The following is a 7,769-nucleotide window of genomic DNA, read 5'->3' as shown; positions in this document are numbered from 1 at the left end:
TTTGTTAATTAATATAGTTGCAGGGGTACTTTCGTTTACATTTAAAACCCTTTTTTACATGCTATCTTAGCATCTTACTTTTTTAACTCCTATGTAGCAAAAGTGGAAATAAAATGCTGATTAGATAATTGAAATTGAGTATCAAGTGAGGTTATCTTTACAAACAGAGGTATTTTATTTTAAAAACCTTTTTTTATATTAACAACGATTTAAAAATTAATTTAACAAGCAATATGCATTTTAAAATATCTGTGAAAAAGAGTATCACGTAGTGTCAATCGATTGCAATATTTGATTCAGAACCCTTTGAAATATATCATTATAGATCAGTATAGAATGTTATTTAAAATAAATATAATCACAAGTATTTGGCCATCAATATCTTATCTTTTCGGTATCTAATAAGTGCAATGACATGCATTTAAGCACACACACCATTTCAAAATTATACATATTAAATGGATGTCTACGAGAAAACCATGCAAAATCAAAAAAAAATTATGAAAGGGGTTGTGGAGTTTTCAGCTGATTTTGGGTTCCTAGTAAAGTATTAAGTACATCTAATAGTTCTATGTATAAAAATTGACAATTTATCTCAAAACATGTGAATACAGGGCAATTCTATTAAAGTACCAAATTTGCTGAAAAATGTTGTTGAAAATGGTCATTTTTTATTTTTTTTTATTGAATAGTTCAAAGTATTATATGACAAAAAAAAACAGTTTTACCTTAAAATTCAGACTTTCTACTAAAATAAACTGTAATTTTGATCTTATTTCAACCTTTATTTTTGTTTTTATTTTTATTGACATAAATGTGTTTTTCGAGAATTTGAATCCAGCCTGTACTGAAAATGTCCATAAAACCTCAAAAGTCACTCAAATTGAAACAATATTTTGTTAAACGTTATGGTTCACTACAAACTACTATTCCTTAACGGGATTTTCGTTGCAAATTGATATAAGCTTATTTAAATAAATGATGAAAAACTGAAAAATATACCTAAAATTATCTCCCTTTGTAAAACTCTTCACAATAAAAGGTAGATTTATTGTCAATAACAGAAGGAGGGAAATCAACAAATGTGCAAAAGGATAGAAAATAATGGTATTTTTGATGAATATGGTGTAGCCAAAAACTTATTTTCATTGAAAGAGTGTAACAAAAACATAGTAAACCATGTGGCCAAGACATTCCAACTGCCATTGGGATAAGTCTGATCCTGATCAGATAGTCTAGACATGACATGAGGCTAGACTCACTATCTGATAATCATGTCTAGGTTTCAGACTCACATAACATAATTTTAAATGCATATGCTGCAAACATGGACAGGAGTTGGATTGCAGTGGACAAGAAAACAAAATGAGTTGATGTCATCCTTTCATGACCCTTGCAAATCTAGCAACGGAGCAAAACTTTCAGTTTCATTTGGTTCTGGTAAGTTTGTTATTTCTTTCTTTTGGTTAGAAAAAGCAATTTGACACCATAAAAAGACCTACTTTAGAAACATCACATCAACTCATAAATATAGGAAGAAGAGCATTCACCATTTGTCTTTGGAGAAAAAAGGGGGGGGGGGGGTATTTACATAATTTTCTGGAAGCAAACACTGATTTAATTTTCATTGACATACATTTATAATGATTTAGAATTCTTCTGAAATTTATAATAATCATGATAAAAGATATATTCGATTACAAAGTTCGCCCTGAGTTTGTTTTCCAAATTGTCAATAAGAGTCCGTTGACTCAGGTTTTTTTCTCCTAATTCAAAATTAATGGTTGCTTCAAATCCCTGTTTTTAAATATAACCCATTGAAATAGTAAACATTCAGTAGATAGATATAGGAAGATGTGGTATGAGTGCCTACATGTATTCATCCAAATAACAATTTATAAAAGTAAACCATTATAGGTCAATGTACGGCCTTCAATACAGAGCCTTGCCTCACACGGAACAACAAGCTATAAAAATGATAAAGGACCCCAAAATTACTAGTGTAAAACCCTTTGAACAGGAAAACCAATGGTCTAAAAAGGAATAACAAGAAACACGTACAAATTAATGTACATAAACATAACGAAAACTACTGTACATTTAGGCCAACTAAAAAGTATGTGTGTTAACCGCACTACCCTTACCTACCATTATTTTTATCCCTTCCCTAAAGATTTTTGTAAGGTTTTGATAAAACACTGTTCAAGTCACAATATATCTCCTGAAGAGTTGTGAATTCCCTGTCTTTATTCATTCCTTTACCAATACGACATTGTACAATGCAACTAGATTGATTCAATATATGGTTCTCAAACTCAAAAACATGTTTTACAGACTATGAGCTTGTTTTTTTTCTCTCTAAATATTTGTTACTGTGAATCTTTTTCTTGATATTTCCGAAGTGAAGGTCATGTATCACAGTGATAAACATGGGAAAAGAACTTGTACATGTATTTACTTCTATCAGTTAATAAAATAGAATCAGAATAGAATATGCTTACAAACTAATCCAAATTAAAGGGCACAGAACGGGCAACATGAGATTATAATTACATTACAGATTACTCAGATAAAACAAATTCAAAATGACAATACTGAAGAAATGAATTACTTGATGGTGTGATTGATATCAAAGCATTTATGACATTTACACAGATTAATTATCATATCTACAAAACTTTTTTTTTCAATGATCCAATGCATTATTTTATAAAGCCAACTCAATTTACAATGTACATATACATGTAGATGTAACTCACTGTACTGATCATGCAAATTCACAAATATACAATATTTTATTTCTTATCAACAGGTTAATGTTGAAGATGGAAAAGCACAAAAAAAATATACAAATGAAAGCAGATACATGTACATGTATGATAGGAGATCATATAGGTAAATATATGATATAATTGATAAAAAAATGAATCAAACAAGTCATAAAAAGAGACTACTAAATAGACATCAAATATGACCTGTGTTGTGGCATTATTTGTGAAATATAATCATATACAGAAATTGGAAATTGACCAGTTACATTTATTATTGTAAAAACATGATAAATGTTCAGAAATTAGATTAACCCTTCAATTTTAAAAGTTGAATCTGGTAAACAAAAAGTAAAAATAACACACAGAACACTCAAATTCTTATTTTATGATCAATTAAGGCATGTAAGGGCCATATCAGTACAATTTACACAACAAAATTTTCATTACTCATCATATTGAAATTGTTTTCTTTATTAGAATTAAACCTAGAATAAAATATATATGTTCTTGTCAGCTTGACAGATCCTCATTTATAGTATACATGCATACATTTGTATATTGTAAACCTGAAGACTACATTTGTATTTTTCATTTTTGAAAAAGCACTTTAAGCATTATTACAGCTATTTTCCTACTGCATGTAGACTAAAACTTTGGAAGGTTTGCTTGCTCCGTTGTATATATATTAATTCAAGCTTTGTAATTAATGTTGATATCTTCTGGTAGAGTACTTTTAAATTTGATTAGACGTTATGCCAATTGTAATTGTACAATATACAAACAAACCTTGCAAGCTAACCAAAGTCTTAGATTTACATGCCTTTGGAATTTAGCTGTAAAATTAATTATATATTTGTTTTCAATGCTTATTGTTTTACAAATTTCAAATGTTTTGGCTTGTTTTTAAATGATCCATATCAGCTATAGGGTCAAAAGCGTCCAAAGTTAAACTTTAAGTATGTTTTACTTGTGTCTGATGCTTTTTTGCTTTGAGCAAATAAAATATGTTTAAATCTAAATAAAGTTAAACTTGATTTGATAAAACAATGGAATAATTGGTGTTCTTTGATATTATGCAAAATTAAACAGTGCATTGTAGTCATATTTTTCTAATTTCGGGCATGTCTTAAAAGCTTTAAATTGAACCAAATCAAGGTATAAGGGATTCAGAACTAAACTTAGTTTGATTTTTTTGTCGAGCCTGCACCTTTTGTTGCAGAAAGCTTGACATAGGGATAGTGATCCGGCGTCGGCGTTAGCTAACTTCTTAAAAGCTTTATATTTAAGAAGGTAGAAGACCTGGATGCTTCATACTTTGTATATAGATGCCTCATGTTACGAACTTTCCATCGGTCACATGTCCAATGTCCTTGACCTCATTTTCATGGTTCAGAGACCACTTGAAAAAAAAGTTAAGAATTATTGTAATGTTTAATTCTCTCTTATCATAAGTAATTGGATAAAACTATATTTGGTATGTGCGTACCTTGCAAGGTACTCATGCCCATCATACAGTTTTCACTTGACCTCAACCTCATTTCATGGTCAGTGAACAAGGTTTAAGTTTTGGTGGTCAAGTCCATATCTGAGATACTATAAGCAATAGGGCTAGTATATTCGGTGTATGGAAGGACTGTAAGGTGTATATGTCCAACTGGCAGGTGTCATCTGACCTTGACCCCATTTTCATGGTTCAGTGGTTATAGTTAAGTTTTTGTGTTTTGGTCTGTTTTTCTTATACTATATGCAATAGGTCTACTATATTTGTTGTATGGAATGATTGTAAGGTGTACATGTCTAGCTGACAGGTGTCATCTGACCTTGACCTCATTTTTATGATTCGGTGGTCAAAGTTAAGTTTTTATACGACCGCATATTTTGAAAAAATTTTCGTCGTATATTGCTATCACGTTGGCGTCGTCGTCGTCGTCGTCCGGATACTTTTAGTTTTCGCACTCTAACTTAGTAAAAGTGAATAGAAATCTATGAAATTTTAACACAAGGTTTATGACCATAAAAGGAAGGCTGGTATTGATTTTGGGAGTTTTGGTCCCAACATTTTAGGAATTAGGGGCAAAAAGGGCCCAAATAAGCATTTTCTTGGTTTTCGCACTATAACTTTCGTTTAAGTTAATAGAAATCTATGAAATTTTGACACAAGGTTTATAACCAGAAAATAAAGGTTGGGATTGATTTTGGGAGTTTTATTTTCAACAGTTTAGGAATAAGGGGCCAAAAAAGGGCCCAAATAAGCATTATTCTTGGTTTTCGCACAATAACTTTAGTTAAAGTAAATAGAAATCAATGAAATTTAAACACAATGTGTATGACCACAAAAGGAAGGTTGGTATTGATTTTGGGAGTTTTGGTCCCAACAGTTAAGAAATTAGGGGCCAAAAAGGGACCCAAATAAGCATTTTTCTTGGTTTTCGCACCATAGCGTTAGTATAAGTAAATAGAAATCTATGAAATTTAAACACAAGGTTTATGACTATAAAAGGAAGGTTGGTATTGATTTTGGAAGTTTTGGTCCCAACAGTTAAGGAAAAAGGGGCCCAAAGGGTCCAAAATTAAACTTTGTTTGATTTCATCAAAATTGAATAATTGGGGTTCTTTAATATGCCGAATCTAACTGTGCATGTAGATTCTTAATTTTTGGTCCCGTTTTACAAATTGGTCTACATTAAGGTCCAAAGGGTCCAAAATTACACTTAGTTTGATTTTAACAAAAATTGAAACCTTGGGGTTCTTTGATATGCTGAATCTGAAAATGTACTTAGATTTTTGATTATTGGCCCAGTTTTCAAGTTGGCCCAAATCGGGGTCCAAAATTAAACATTGTTTGATTTCATCAAAAATTGAATAATTGGGGTTCTTTAATATGCCAAATCTAACTGTGTATGTAGATTCTTAATTTTTGGTTCAGTTTTAAAATTGGTCTAAATTAAAGTGCAAAGGGTCCAAAATTAAACTAAGTTTGATTTTAACAAAAAATAAATTCTTGGGCCTCTTTGATATGCTGAATCTAAACATGTACTTAGATTTTTGATTATGGGCCCAGTTTTCAAGTTGGTCCAAATCAGGATCTAAAATTATTATATTAAGTATTGTGCAATAGCAAGTCTTTTCAATTGCACAGTATTGTGCAATGGCAAGAAATATCTAATTTCACAATATTGTGAAATAGCAAATTTTTTTTTAATTAAGAGTTATCTTTCTTTGTCCAGTATAGTAAGCAAGAAATATCTGCTAGATTTTTTTTTAATTGGAGTTATCTTTCTTTGTCCAGAATCAACTTTAATCTTTGTTATATACAATATACAATGTATATTCACTTTTTACTACCAACTGATAAATTTAAATAATCTTTACCATTCAGTGATAACAAGCAGTTTTTTACATCATATATTGAAATGAGTAGTAATTGTTGCAAACTCCATTAGAATATTTTAATTGAAATTAGTTTTGGAATAAGGGAAAGGGGGATGTGAATAAAAAATTGGGTTAAATTTTTCTCATTTGAAATTTCATAAATAAAAAGAAAATTTCTTCAAACATTTTTTTGAGAGGATTAATATTCAACAGCATAGTGAATTGCTCTAAGAGAAAACAAAAATTTTACGTTCATTTGAATACATTCATTCTGTGTCAGAAACCTATGCTGTGTCAACTATTTAATCACAATCCAAATTTAGAGCGGAATCCAGCTTGAATGTTGTGTCCATACTTGCCCCAACCGTTCAGGGTTCAACCTCTGCGGTCGTATAAAGCTACGCCCTGCGGAGCATCTGGTTGAGTTATGGTCTATTTTGGCTAATACTTTATGCATTAGTCAACTATATTTGGTATACAAACACCACCAACCTCATTAAGGTGCAATCTCTGCGTTGTAATAGAATGTACTTGAGCTGTTTAAATCTCATTGTTGAAGGTTGTACAGGGGACTTACATTCATTTCATTTGATCTTTTGTGGATATTTGTCTCATTTGTAATCAATACTCATCTCCCTATTTTTGTGTTGTCATAATGTCATTAATTAAATACAAGATGAAATCTGCAAATTTAACTTCAGAAAATTAATTTTGCTGCAGCTTTTTAGCCAGTTTACATTATTTCTTATTCTATGTACTGGAATGTCAGAGTTGTGATAATCGAAACACATTTACACTAAGACCAAGTTAATAATCAATTTCTTTTTTAGGAAATTTCAATGATTTAATGGATAACAATTATTTTCTTATTATTTTTTACAGACATTTGGTGATCCAAAAATAACTGGAGTTCATGAAACAAGACTGATTGCTGGGACACATTTTTGTTGATAAACATGTTTATGATGAAGAAAAACTTGGATTGTATTACGGATACTTGAATAAGGCTATGATCTGTCTTTGATTTTTCCTGTTGGTGTTAAAAAATTGCAAGCTCAAATAAAAATAAATTGAAATGGAACTCATGGATATGCTTTGAAAAAAGAAATAAACAGCAATGTGAATCTTGCCGAAGTCTTACCAACAACCAAGTCAACACACAGTTGCAACACAAATGAGAAGAGAGAGACATTTGCAAGGACTTAGAGTGTTCTTACTGTCTCACCATTAGAATGGCTTTCTCATCAGCAAAAAAGAAGTCTAAAAATTACTTCTGCATTAAAAGGTCATCAATATTGAAGACAATCAAGAAGATTACGGTTGTACTTGGCCATTTGATAAACATTATAATATTTTCATTTGTCAGAAATTGTTACTTAGATTGACTAACTAGTTTTATTGATTGAATTGTTAGTAAATTACCTTTCGTAGTTCATGTAGTTACATGTATGTAAATCTTTATCAGATAGTATGGAAATAATTTAATACGTCCCTAAATTCTATACCTAATGCAACAATTGTCTTGTGCTGCTAAGTCAATTTGAATTAACTTTTATGTATGTTTATAGTAATCTTATTCTTGCATTTAAGCATCATTTTGTGTTATTGTATCATCTACATTGATTG

General features: G+C 30.5%; 1 long non-coding RNA gene across 1 annotated transcript; it reads left to right on the top strand.

Moving 5' to 3' along the window:
• Window positions 1-700: 700 nt before the first annotated feature.
• LOC134687530 (uncharacterized) lies at window positions 701-7,769 on the top strand. The gene is made up of 3 exons (XR_010101772.1): window positions 701-1,440; window positions 2,813-2,895; window positions 7,026-7,769. It is a non-coding gene; the product is annotated as an uncharacterized LOC134687530 (long non-coding RNA).

Source organism: Mytilus trossulus, chromosome 10 (genome assembly GCF_036588685.1).
Source record: "Mytilus trossulus isolate FHL-02 chromosome 10, PNRI_Mtr1.1.1.hap1, whole genome shotgun sequence".
NCBI classification, from domain to species: domain Eukaryota; kingdom Metazoa; phylum Mollusca; class Bivalvia; order Mytilida; family Mytilidae; genus Mytilus; species Mytilus trossulus.
Note: the sequence above shows the minus strand (reverse complement) of the source record. Positions and strands in the feature narration are given on the sequence as shown.